At 41.9% G+C, this 13,749-nt stretch overlaps 1 protein-coding gene across 1 annotated transcript in view; it reads left to right on the forward strand.

The window, feature by feature from the left end:
* SLC35F3 (solute carrier family 35 member F3) overlaps positions 1–13,749 on the forward strand; it is a 132,449-nt gene that overhangs the window by 91,448 nt on the left and 27,252 nt on the right. The window lies entirely within an intron of this gene.

Here is a 13,749-nt window from a genome sequence, read left to right on the forward strand (position 1 = left end):
GGGACACAGAATTGCTTCACAGTGACCAGCAGTTTGGCCAGGAGCCCTGTGGACAGGGGGGCAGTCTCCCAGCACTTTACAGACACTCATGCTGTTGGATTATGCATGTGAAACCCGGTGAACCCTAAACAGTGAACAGATCCCTGTGGAGGAGGCTGTGAAATTCCTAGTTAGTGGGACACATATCCAATCTGTGCTTCTTAAATGTTCCCTCTCCAAGACGTGGTTAAGGCTGGTTCACTCCTAGGGGAAGATCTCTCAGAATTCTTTGTACACAATGAATGCCTTTCGTTTCTCTCAGACCCTTTCCAAGAGTCCTCACCACTCACATCTTGGAAGACCTATCTTTTTCTGCCTCTAACTATCTCAGGCATGTGTTTTAGGAACAGATCAATAGCAAGATGGATGATAGATTGGTAGGTAGATACATGATATATAGATAGATACAGCTGCATGCAATTATAGACAGACTCAATTTCTGGACTTACAGCTAACAGAACACTGTACTAGTTGCTCCGAAAAACTACAGTGTAGAAAACCAAATTAATACTTCAATATTTTTGTCGTGCTATAAAAGGTTAATCTTTTAAATTGTTTAAGCAAATCTTTATAAATTGATTCTAAAGATACTTGGCTAAACCTGGATCTGCTGTGGAATGTGTAACATTAAAACACACTCCTGGGAAATGCAAACACATTTTAACCTACTTATGAGCCATGGTGGCTCATAGTAAAACCCATTTTACTTAAAACTTCCCCAAAGATGTCTTAAAATGTTCAAACTAAACTAAAGCCTAATTCATAAGTTTGGTTAGATGGTCTTTACTGCTTCTGTCAGCTTAAAGCTCTAAGTGAAGGCAAATGCAAAAAAAAAAAAAAGTGGGGGGCCGATGGTGGGAAATAAACATTTACCCAATAGTTCGCGACTTGTAGTGGATGCTACTCTGACTCTTGCCTGGTAGAAAGGATTTATTTTCTTTCTCTTTAAAATATTTATTTATTTACTTACTTCAGTTAAGTCACTCAGTCGTGTTCGACTCTTTGTGACCCCATGAATCGCAACACACCAGGCCTCCCTGTCCATCACCAACTCCCGGAGTTCACTCAGACTCACATCCATCAAGTCGGTGATGCCATCCAGCCATCTCATCTTCTGTCATTCCTTTCTCCCGCCTTCAATCTTTCCCAGCGTCAGGGTCTTTTCCAATGATCAGTTCTTCGCATCAGGTGGCCAAAGTATTGGAGCTCCTCCAACACCACAGTTCAAAAGCAACAATTCTTCTGCACTCAGCTTTCTTTATAGTCCAACCCTAACATCCATACATGACTACTGGAAAAACCATTGCTTTGACTATACGGACCTTTGTTGGCAAAGTAATTTCTCTGCTTTTTAATATGCTGTCTAGGTTGGTCATAACTTTTCTTCCAAGGAGCAAGTGTCTTTTAATTTCATGGCTGAAGTCACCATCGGCAGTGATTTTAGAGCCCCCACAAATAAAGTCTGTCACTGTTTTCCACTGTTTCCCCACCTATTTGCCATGAAGTGATGGGACTGGATGCCATAACTTAGTTTTCTGAATGTTGAGCTTTAAGCCAACTTTTTCACTCTCCTCTTTCACTTTCATCACAGGGCTCTTTAGTTCTTCTTCACTTTCTGCCATAAGGGTGGTGTTAGCTGCATATCTGAGCTTACTGATATTTCTCCCGGCAGTCTTGATTCCAGCTTGTGTTTCTTCCAGCCCAGCATTTCACATGATGTACTCTGCATAGAAGTTAAATAAGCAGGGTGACAATATACAGCCTTGACGCACTCCTTTTCCTATTTGGAACCAGTCTGTTGTTCCACGTCCAGTTCTAACTGTTGCTTCCTGACCTGCATACAGGTTTCTCAAGAGGCAGGTCAGGTGGTCTGGTATTCGCATCTCTTTCAGAATTTTCCACAGTTTATTGTGATCTACACAGTCAAAGGCTTTAGCGTAGTCAATAAAGCAGAAGTAGATGTTTTTCTGGAACTCTCTTGCTTTTTCAATCAATGATCCAGCAGATGTTGGCAATTTCATCTGTGGTTCCTCTCCCCTTTCTAAATCCAGCTTGAATGTCTGGAATTTCACAGTTCACATACTGTTGAAGCCTGACTTGGAGAATTTTGAGCATTACTTTGCTAGCTTGTGAGATGAGTGCAATTGTATGGTAGTTTGAGAATTCTTTGGCATTGCCTTTCTTTGGGATTGGAATGAAAACTGACTTTTCCAGTCCTGTGGCCACTGATGAATTTTCCAAATTTGCTGGCATGTTGAATGCAGCACTTTCACAGCATCATCTTTTAGGATTTGAAAATTAGAGATACCAAGGGAACATTCCATGCAAAGATGAGCACAATAAAGGACAGGAATGGTATGGACCTAACAGAAGCAGAAGATATTAAGAAGAGGTGGCAAGAATACACAGAAGAACTATTAAAAAAGATCTTCATGACCTAGATAATCACAATGGTATGATCACTCACCTAGAGCCAGACACCATGGAATGCAAAGTCAAGTGGGCCTTAGGAAGCATCACTACGAACAAAGCTAGTAGAAGTGATGAAATTCCAGCTGAGCTATTTCAAATCCTAAAAGAGAATGCTGTGAAGGTGCTGCATGCAATATGCCAGCAAATTTGGAAAACTCGGCAGTGGGCTACTGTCCATGGGGTCACAAAGAGTCTGACATAACTGAGGGACTAACACACACACACATGGGATCTTAGTTTCCCAACCAGCGATTGAACCATATTCTTTGCACTGTAAGGCAGAGTCTTAAGCACTGAACCACCAGGGAAGTCCCTAAAAGGTTTTATTTCTAATCTCAGAATTTTAAAGTTGAAAAACATTCAAGTTTATGAAGTCCAACTCCCCTCCTAATGCTGGAGTGAATATCTTTTACAACCAGTTTTTATCTGCTCATTGATAGGCTGAATCAAGATGCCGAGTGGCACAAGGCTCTATGAATAAGCTGTGCGTCTTAGCTATTCTGCCGCTGATCTTTCAACAAAGTCCTTCAATATGTGCTGAAGTCTAAAGAACCACCCCTTGGATGTGAAATGAGCATCCAAATACAACTCCCTCCACCCCAGAGGTTGTAACCTAATTCTCTCCATGGCACCTGTTTTCTTTATGATACAGACATGTGCTAATCATGGGAGTTGGTAAAGAATTTTAAGCTAACACTTGGGTCATCATTAAACTTGCAAGCATTCTATTACAAATTTTTCAGGAAATTTTTCTAAAATGTATATAAAACTGTAAGAAGGAAGGTATTTGTCACCTTTTTATTATAATAGGGGAAAATGGATGTAATATAGTGTCTAATAATAGGGGGATACTCACTTCCCTGGTGGCTCAGACGGTAAAACGTCCGCCTGCAGTGCAGGAAACATGGGTTCGATCCCTGGGTCAGGAAAATCCCCTGGAGAAGGAAATGGCAACCCACTCCAGTACTCTTGCCTGGAAAATTCCATGGATGGAGGAGCCTGGTGGGCTATAGTCCATGGGGTCACAAAAAGTTGGACACTAGTGAGTGACTTCACTTCACTTCAATGGGGGAATAGCTGAAACTCTCACAATATAATTCATCAGCCTTAAATCTATGCAGAATATAGCAAAATATCCGTGCAGGTATCCATGCAGAATACCAGTGGCCCAGAGCTACATAGCTGAAACAAAAAATAATTCAGTAAGTAGAAAACCACGTAACATCAAGGGAACATTCTTAGGAGATGTCATCAGTTTAAAAGCCTGATATGGGCTGGCGTTGGAGAAGGAAATGGCAACCCACTCCAGTGTTCTTGCTTGGAGAATCCCAGGGTTGGCAGAGCCTGGTGGGCTGTCATCTGTGGGGTTGCACAGAGTCGGACACGACTGAAGTGACTTAGCATGGGCTGGCATGACACAGTAATCACACCCATGTAGACACATTTCTCAGGGGAGGACCTGAAGGATTATCTCAGTCTGTTGGAAATTTATCCTGTATCTCTGTGCCTCTGCCTTCCCCAAACCCCCCATTACTGCACTATTGATTCACCAGTTTGATTTTTCAGAAACTATTTTCTGATTTTCTTATTCCTTTTACTGTCTTCCTAGCCAGAACCCACACATTTAACTGTCTTTTGTGTATCTAAATGTACTTAAATGACATTTTCTCTCTCTCTCTCTCTCTCTCTCTCTCTCTCTCTCTCTCTTTTTTTGCCATGCTGTGTGGCATGTGGGATTTTAGTTCCCCAACGAGGGATTGAACCCATGAACCATGTGGTGGAAGCGTAGAGTCTTAACCACTGAATCACCCGGGAGGTCCCATTAAATGACAATTTATATTAACAGGCCTTAAGACCTATGAAAGGAAGGAGATGAAAGTGTATAGCTGTGGTTACAGTTCTAATTTTGCCATGCCTATATTTCCAATCATGATTTTTATTTTCAGTAAGTATAGTTGGTATTTGCAGCAGAAAGGAAGCCCAAATTAATCATTTCATTTAATTATAATTTTTATTTCATACATTAGGCAATCTCTCTTTTTTAATCTATTGACCTGCTGCTGCTGCTGCTAAGTCCCTTCAGTCGTGTCCGACTCTGTGTGACCCCATAGATGGTAGCCCACCAGGCTCCTCCGTCCCTGGGACTCTCCAGGCAAGAACACTGGAGTGGGTTGCCATTTCCTTCTCCAGTGCATGAAAGTGAAAAGTGAAAGTGAAGTCGCTCAGTCATGCCAACTCTTAACGACTCCATGGACTGCAGCCTACCAGGCTCCTCTGTCCATGGGATTTTCCAGGCAAGAGTACTGGAGTGGGTTGCATTTCCTCCTCCAATCTATTGACCTACTCAAATCTATATATTTTTGATCTTCTACTATGTGTGTATGTGTGTTTCCCTGAAATTGGATAACATATTTTATCACCATCAATATATAGTAACATGAATGCAAGCTTATTTAATACAGACTGTGCACAGGGATGAAGTGAAGTGAACTGAAAGTCACTCAGTCGTGTCCGACTCTTAAATTGCAAGCGAATTCTTTACTAGCTGAACCACAAGGAGGGCGGGGGTGAACAGGGGTGGTTGGGATCAAAAACATTGTCTGGTGGAATTATTCCAATGACTCTGATAAGAAAGAACCTAGTACAGAGATCTGAGCCACAAGTACAAAAGCACACCAGAGCCTCTCAATATAGACAGATCCGAGAAGAAAATCGGTAGTCTTCTTCCTAGCGCTCAACACTGGATTTACTCCTAGGGATCTAAGCTATGTCCTGAGCTCCCTGCCCTGGCACTGAGTTGCATCCCCCTGGCACCACACTGCACTCAATGTGGGGGATCTCTGCCTGGTATCAGCTGGGGGTATCCTGCGTGTCCTCCCAGACATAACACATCACCATGTTTTTAATGGAAAATAGTAAAATGACAGAATTAAAACTAAATGGAGCATTAATTACACTAAATGTAAATAAATTAAAGTCTTGATTAAAAGATTCGTGGAAGGATGAACTGGCACAACTAATTTTGAAAACCATTATTCGTATGTGCATGTATCTATGTGAATGTATATTACGTCACCTCAGTCTTGTCTGACTCTTTGCAGCCCTGTGGACTGTAGCCTGCCTGGCTTCTTCGTCCATGGGATTCTCCAGGCAAGAACACTGAACTGGGTTGCCATGCCCTCCTCCAGGGGATCTTCCCGACCAAGGGATCGAACCACATCTCTTATGTCTCCTCCATTGACAAGTGGGTTCTTTACCTCTAGCACCATCTGGGAGGCGTGTATCTATATACAGTATATAGATATCCTCGGAAACTTCATTTCCACTCTGTGATATATATCCAACATAAATGCATACAGATGTGCACCAAATATATGTAAACGTTCATAGCAACACTGCTCATAATCCACACCACTCAATGTCTTTCAGCTATAGGATGAATAAATAGTGGTACATTCATAAAGTTAGATGCTACATGGGAAGTGAATTACTGGTCCTTACAACAATATGGATACGCTCTCTCAGACATAATACTGAGTAAAAGAAACCAGACACTAAAGAGTACATAATGTATGGTTCCAACTTTATTAAGATGAAAAAAATAAATATGGAGATAGAACTCTCTATACTGACTGTATAATACTTAAGGGGGTAGACAATGACCAGCAGAGGGCTCAGGGGAAGTTTCTGGGGTGTGAGTATATATTCTGTATCTTGGTAGAGATATGTGTTTTACTTTATAAAAATTAAACTGTGTGTTTTTGTGCACTTAAATATATGTTATATATTTTTAAGGATTTTTCTAAAAAAAAGTAAAACATTTTATTTACAATATTGTCAAAAAGAATAAAGTATTTAGGAGTAAACATAACTAAGGAAGTGAAAGACTTACATGTAGGAAACTACAAAATATACCAGAAAAAAATTAAAGAAGACACAAACAAATGGAAAGACATCCAGTGTTCATGGATGGAAGACTTAATGTTGATAAGATATCACTGATGCCCAAAGCTATCTACAAATTTAATGCAATCCCTCTCAAAATCCCAACAGCATGTTTTCTCGGAAATAAGAAAATCTACTCTAAAATTTATACGGAATCTCAAGGGATACAAAATAGCTAAAACAATCTTGAAAAACGAGAACCAGGTTGGAGGTCTCACATTTCCTGATTACAAAACTTATAAAGCATAGTCATTAAAATTGGCTTGAAATGTGGTACTGGCATGAAGATAGACATATACACCAACAGAATAGAATGGGGAACCTAGAAATAAACCCTCACATATGTGGTCAACAATGTTTGCACAGGTGCCAAGACCATCCAATGGGAAAAGGACAGTCTTTTCTACAAATACTGCTAGGAAAGCTGACTATTGACATGCAAAAGAAAGAAGGTAGATCCTAACTTTTTACACTATACAAAAATTAATTCAAAATGAATCAAATTTCCAAGAGGTAGCACTATAAAACTCTTCGAAGAAAGCACAAAGGCCTTTTTTGGCATTATATTTGGAAATGATTTCTTGGGTATGACACTGAAAATACAGGCAACAAAAGTAAAAATCAGATGCCGTCGAAATTAAACATTCTTTTCCATCAAAGGGCACAGTCAACAGAATGAAAAGGCAATCTATGTAATGGAAAAAAATTGCAAATCATTTATCTGATAAGGGGTTAATATCCAGAATATATGAACTCCTACAACTAAACAACAAAAATAAACAATGAAAAAATGGGTCAAGGGCTTGAATAGACATTCTCCAAAGAAGAGCAAACAAGCTTATGAACAGGTGCTCAACAGCACTAATTATGACGGAAATGCAAATCAAAAGCACAATGAGGTGTCACCTTATATCCAACCAGCGTTGACAAGGATGTGAAAAAATGGAGCCTCTGTGCGCTTTTGGTGGAATGTAAAATGGTGTGGCCACTAGGCAAAACGCGTCATAATTCCTCAAAAAAAAAGTAGAATTATAGTGTCCAACAATTCTACTTCTGAGTTGTTGTTTTTGTTCAGTTGCTAAGTTGTGTCTGACTTTTTGTGATCCCAGGGACTGCAGCACACCAGGCTTCCCTATCTTTCACTATATGTCCTGGAGTTTGCTCAAATTCATGTCCATTGAGTTAGTGACATTATACAACCATCTCATCCTCTGCCGCCCCCTTCTCCTTTTGCCTTCAATCTTTCCCAGCACCAGGGTCTTTCCCAATGAGTTGGCTCTTTGCATCATGTGGGCAAAATATTGGAACTTGAGCCTGAACTTCAGCATCAGCCCTTCCAATGAGTATTCAGGGTGGATTTCCTTTAGGATTGACTGGTTTGATCTCCTTGCTGTCCAGGGGACTCTCAAGAGTCTTCTCCAGCACCACAGTCCAAAAGCATCAATTCTTTGGCACGCAGATTTCTTTACAGTCCAACTTCTGGGTTATATACCGCTTTGGGGTATATGTAAAAAAGCACTGAAGTCAGGGTCTCAAAGAGGTATTTGTATATCGATGTCCGTAGCAGCGTTATTCACAATAGCCAAGAGGTGGAAGCAACCGAAGTGTCCATCAATAGATGAGTGGATAAACAGCGTGTGATATATATACACACAAAGGAATATTTTTTTACACAAAGGAATATTATTCAGCCTTAAAATTTTGACACATGCCACAACATGGATCAACCTTGAGGACATTACGCTGAGTGAAATAAGCCGGTTATAGAAGGACCAATACTGTATGACCCCGCTTACTTGACGTGCCTATTAATACAATAGGCAGTTCACAGAGACAGAAAGTAGAACGGCAGTTGCCAGCAGCTGTAGGAGACGGAATGAGTAGTGGTCATTTAGAGTACAACATTTCCGTTTTGGAAGATAAAAAGGGTTCTAGAGATTGGTTAGCTAATAATGTGAATGTTTTTAATGCCACTGAACTAAATAATTAAACATGGTTAAGATGGGGAACTTCCCTGATGGTCCGTGGCTAAGATTTCGCACTCCCAATGCAGGGGACTCGGGGTCAGTCCCTGTTCAGGGAACTTGATCCCACATGCTACAACTAGGACCTGCTGCAGCCAAATAAATACTTTTTTAAAGAATCTAGTGCATAGATGTGATCAAAATTCAATGAGGGGAAAAAATTCATATGGGGAAAAAAGAGGGGAAATGGTAAAGATGGTACCTTTTGTTATCTGGATTTTACCATGATTTTTAATTTTTTTTAAAGAAATAAAGCAAACAGAGGAGGGAGAGAGACAGACAGACAGACAGTATAAACCTTGGGATCCAAACTTAGCTGCACCTGAGAATCATTTGGAAATTTTTAAATACAGCACAGTCTCATTTTAATGCAAATTTGCAGTAACAAAATACAGGTATGACTAATGTTTCATTTATGCATAAAATTTCAAATAATGTGACTCCCTTGAGATTTTAACAGTTAAACAAGAATCACAGTTTCAACTCGGAGGGAACTATAAATGCCAGGTGGCAGTGTTAACATGAGCTGCAAACAGAAACACAGTGCTACTGTGGGAAGTGCATCAAGAAATATACATTTTGCCTTATGGAATGCTGTCAGAAATGTCACTCTCATTAAACTGCACCATTCTCGACTGAATCCTAGGCCCCTCGAGGAACAGTATGATTGGATATGTTTAGAGACGAATCCAGTTCAGTTCAGTTCAGTCACTCAGTCGTGTCCAACTCTTTGCAACCCCATGAATCGCAGCACGCCAGGCCTCCCTGTCCCATCACCATCTCCGGGAGTTCACTCAGACTCACATCCATCGAGTCCATGATTCCATCCAGCCATCTCATCCTCTGTCGTCCCCTTCTCCTCTTGCCCCCAATCCCTCCCAGCATCAGAGTCTTTTCCAATGAGTCAACTCTTCACATGAGGTGGCCAAAGTACTGGAATTTCAGCTTTAGCATCATTCCTTCCAAAGAAATCCCAGGGCTGATCTCCTTCAGAATGGACTGGTTGGATCTCCTTGCAGTCCAAGGGACTCTCAAGAGTCTTCTCCAACACCACAGTTCAAGAGCATCAACTCTTTGGTGCTCAGCCTTCTTCACAGTCCAACTCTCACATCCATACATGACCACAGGAAACACCATAGCCTTGACTAGACGGACCTTAGATGAATCCAAGCAATTTGTATTTTGAAAAGCTCCCTGAGATTTCTAAGACTGATGGTGTGTGCATCAGTGCTTGAAAACCAGTGGAGTGGGTTGCCATTTCCTTCTCCAGGGAATCTTCCCGACCCAGGAATCAAACCCAGGTCACCCACATTGTAGACAGATGCTTTACCGTCTGAGCTACCAGGGAAGTCCCCAGAAAGGAATAAACACATTCATTCTGTTAGAAAAAAAATTATTTACACATATTATGGGCTAAGTTCTAGGGATATAAAATGAAGCAGAAATATAATGACCACATGGATCTTGCATTCTAGTGAAGAAGTCAGGTGATTAAATAAGCAGTTACAATAAAGGATCCTACACCTATGATGAGGCTTCCAGGTCATTGGAAGCATACGTGAGGCACTTCATTGAAGAGGATGTATGAGCTGATACCCAGTGGTTGGAAAGAAACCACCTAAAGAAGGAGGAAGAGTATTTTGAGGGAATAGAGAATCCAATGAGACCCAGAGCAGAATAAAGAGCATCGAAGCCAAGTGACTGAAACGTGTTCAAAGTGGCTTAAATTCCGAGTAGCGAAGGAGAAGTGATGGGTAAAGCTCTGGGATGGGCAGAGGCCAGTTCAGGATGGACCTGGTAAGCCTGTGGGGAGCTTGGCCCTCATCCTAAACGAAAGTGAGGGAAAAGAAGGATCTCTCTCTGATTGTAGCATGGAGTATGGAATGGGTTAAATTGGAGGAGAGGCAACTGTGAAGGGAAGCTCCCAGCAGCCGTGGTCCAGTTGAGAAGGAACAGAGGCAAGTGTGGTCACAACGATAAGAAACTTAGGAGAAATAAACCTTGGTGAGGAATTAGATGTGAAAGGGGAGAAGGAGATGGTAAGAGCGACTCCCAAGTGTCTAGCAACTGTGGTACCTGTTGGCCTTCCCTGGTGGCTCGGAGGATAAAGCGTCTGCCTGCAATACAGGAGACCCAGGTTCGATCCCTGGGTTGGGAAGATCCCCTGGAGAAGGAAATGGCAACCCATTCCAGTATTCTTGCCTGGAGAATCCCATGGACAGAGAATCCCATGGACAGAGGAGCCTGGCGGGCTACAGTCCCCGGGATGGCAAAGAGTCAGACATGACCGAGCGACTTCACTCTTTCATGTTCACTTTCTTTATGGTGACTATACAGTGGAAGTGACAAACAGAGTCAAGGGATTGGATCTGATAAGAGTACCTGAAGAACTAGGGACAGAGGTTCATGACATTGTACAGGAGGCAGTAATCAAGACCATCCCCCAAAAAAGGAAATGCAAAAAGGCAAAATGGTTGTCTGAGAAGGCCTTACAAATAGCTGAGAAAAGAAGAGAAGTGAAAGACGCAGGAGAAAAGAAAAGATAAGCCCATTTGAATGCAAAGTTCCAAAGAATAGCAAGGAGAGATAACAAAGCCTTCCTCAGCAATCAATGCAAAGAAATAAATGAAAACAATACAATGGAAAAGTCTAGTGATCTCTTCAAGAAACTTAGAGATACCAAGGGAACATTTCATGCAAAGATGGGCTCGATAAAGGACAGAAATGGTATGGACCTGACAGAAGCAGAAGATATTAAGAAGAGGTGGCAAGAATACACAGAAGAGCTATACAAAAAAGATCTTTATGACCTAGCTAACCATGATGGTGTGCTCACTTACCTAGAGCCAGACGTCCTGGAATGGGAAGTCAAGTGGGCCTTAGGAAGCATCACTATGAACAAACCTAGTGGAGGTGATGGAATTCCAGTTGAGCTATTTCAAATCCTGAAAGATGATGCTGTGAAAGTGCTGCACTCAATATGCCAGCAAATTTGGAAAACTCAGCAGTGGCCACAGGACTGGACAAGGTCAGTTTTCATTCCAATCCCAAAGAAAGGCAATGCCAAAGAATGTTAAAACTACCGTACAATTACACTCATCTCACAAGCTAGCAAAGTAATGCTCAAAATTTTCCAAGCTAGGCTTTAACAGTATGTGAACAGAGAACTTCCAGATGTTCAAGCTGGATTTAGAAAAGGCAGAGGAAGAAGAGATCAAATTGCCAACCAGAAAAACATCTACTTTTGCTTTATTGACTACACCAAAGCTTTTGACTATGTGGATCATAATAAACTGTGGAAAAATTTTAAAGATATGGGAATACCAGACCACCTGACCTGCCTCCTGAGAAATCTGTATGCAGGTCAAGAAGCAACAGTTAGAATTGAACATAGGACAACAGATGGGTTCCAAACCAAGAAAGGAGTACATCAAGGCTGTATATTGTCACCCTGCTTATTTAACTTCTATGCAGAGTACATCATGTGAAATGCTGGACTGGATGAAGCAAAAGCTGGATTCAGGATTGCCAGGAGAAATATCAATAACCTCAGATATGCAGATGACACCATCCTTATGGCAGAAAGCGAAGAAGAACTAAAGAGCCTCATGATGAAAGTGAAAGTGGAGAGTGAAAAGTTGACTTAAAACTCAACATTCAGAAAACTAACATCATGGCATCCAGTCCCATCACTTTATGGCAAATAGGTGGGGAAACAGTGGAAACAGTGACAGACTTTATTTTTGGGGGATCCAAAATCACTGCAGATGGTGACTGCAGCCAGGAAATTAAAAGACGCTTACTCCTTGGGAGAAAAGCTCTGGCCAACCTAAACAGCACATTAAAAAGCAGAGACATTACTTTACCAACAATGGTCTGTCTAGTCAAAGCTATGGTTTTTCCAGTAGTCATGTATGGATGTGAGAGTTGGACTATAAAGAAAACAGAGCACTGAAGAATTGATGCTTTTGAACTGTGGTGTTAAAGAAGACTCTTGAGAGTCCCTTGGACTTGAAGAAGATCCAAGCAGTCCATCCTAAAGGAAATCAGTCCTGAATATTCACTGGAAGGACTGATGCTGAAGCTGAAACTCCAATACTTGGGCCACCTGATGCGAAGCACCAACTCATTTGAAAAGACCCCGATTTGGGGAAAGATTGAAGGGTGAAGAAGAAGGGGATAACAAGGATGAGATGGTTGGATGGCATCACCGGTGTGATGGACATGAGTTTGAGCAAGCTCTGGGAGTTGGTGATGGACAGGGAGGCCTAGCATGCTGCAGTCCTTGGGGTTGCAAAGAGTCGGACATGACTAAGCGACTGAACTGAACTGACTATGGTGATTGAGCATTGTGGGGAAAGATGGGCATTCATTAGGAAAGGCTGAATATTCAGTTTCTGGTGTCCAGAATGCAGATGGTACCAGACTGGAGAAGTTTCTCCACTAGACAGTGACTGGCTGGCCTTTGAAACCTTGATTGTAGATGAGATTGCCTCAGTCATTGTTTGCAGGGTAATAAGAGAGTGGACTAGAAGAGAACCCTGGAAGATACCAAGGATGCCTTGGGAGGGTCTGGATAGGTGGGAGGAAGCCCAGAGGAGTGTGCTGAGTTGGAAGTCAAAAAGGGTGTTTCAGGGAGGAACAGTCAGTGATGGTTTCCAAAAGTAAGATCCAGACCTGAAAGTGCCTATTGGATTTAACAACAGAAAGTCGCTGGTAACTGATCTAGGGGTTTGGGTGAGTGGTGGGAGCAGACATTGAATCAGGGTGAGCTGAGGGTGAGAGAGGTGGTCATGGGGGACGTGAGTGCCAGGACTCTTCCAAAAGCTTGGCTCTGAAAGGGGGCTAGAGAGAGGAAAAGGGGTTGATGAGATGCTTGCTCTTGCTTTGGGTGGGGGCGAGCATTTTGTTAGCATTAAGCTTGGTGAGGCTTAGACATGTTTAATGGTGATGGAAAGGATCCAGAAGAGAAAGGGGGTCTTTGGGAGTGTTCACTGAGGAGTGAGCCCAGGCTGCAGTTCAGTCAAACTTGAACTGGAGAGCATCACTTAATCTGTCTGAGTTACAGCATCTGTTTTTAAAAAGAAAAAAAAAAAACACTTTATTTCTTTAAATATAAAGGGACAGAGAGGCCTGGCGTGCTGCAGTCCATGGGGCCGCAGAGTCGAGCATGACTTAGCGACGGAACAACAACAAAAACGTCATTGTGTCAGTTTAAGAGTTCCATGCCATCCCATCCTCATGTCATGTCTGTGCAGTGGGCTGGCTC

Source organism: Ovis aries, chromosome 25, assembly GCF_016772045.2.
Source record: "Ovis aries strain OAR_USU_Benz2616 breed Rambouillet chromosome 25, ARS-UI_Ramb_v3.0, whole genome shotgun sequence".
NCBI classification, from domain to species: domain Eukaryota; kingdom Metazoa; phylum Chordata; class Mammalia; order Artiodactyla; family Bovidae; genus Ovis; species Ovis aries.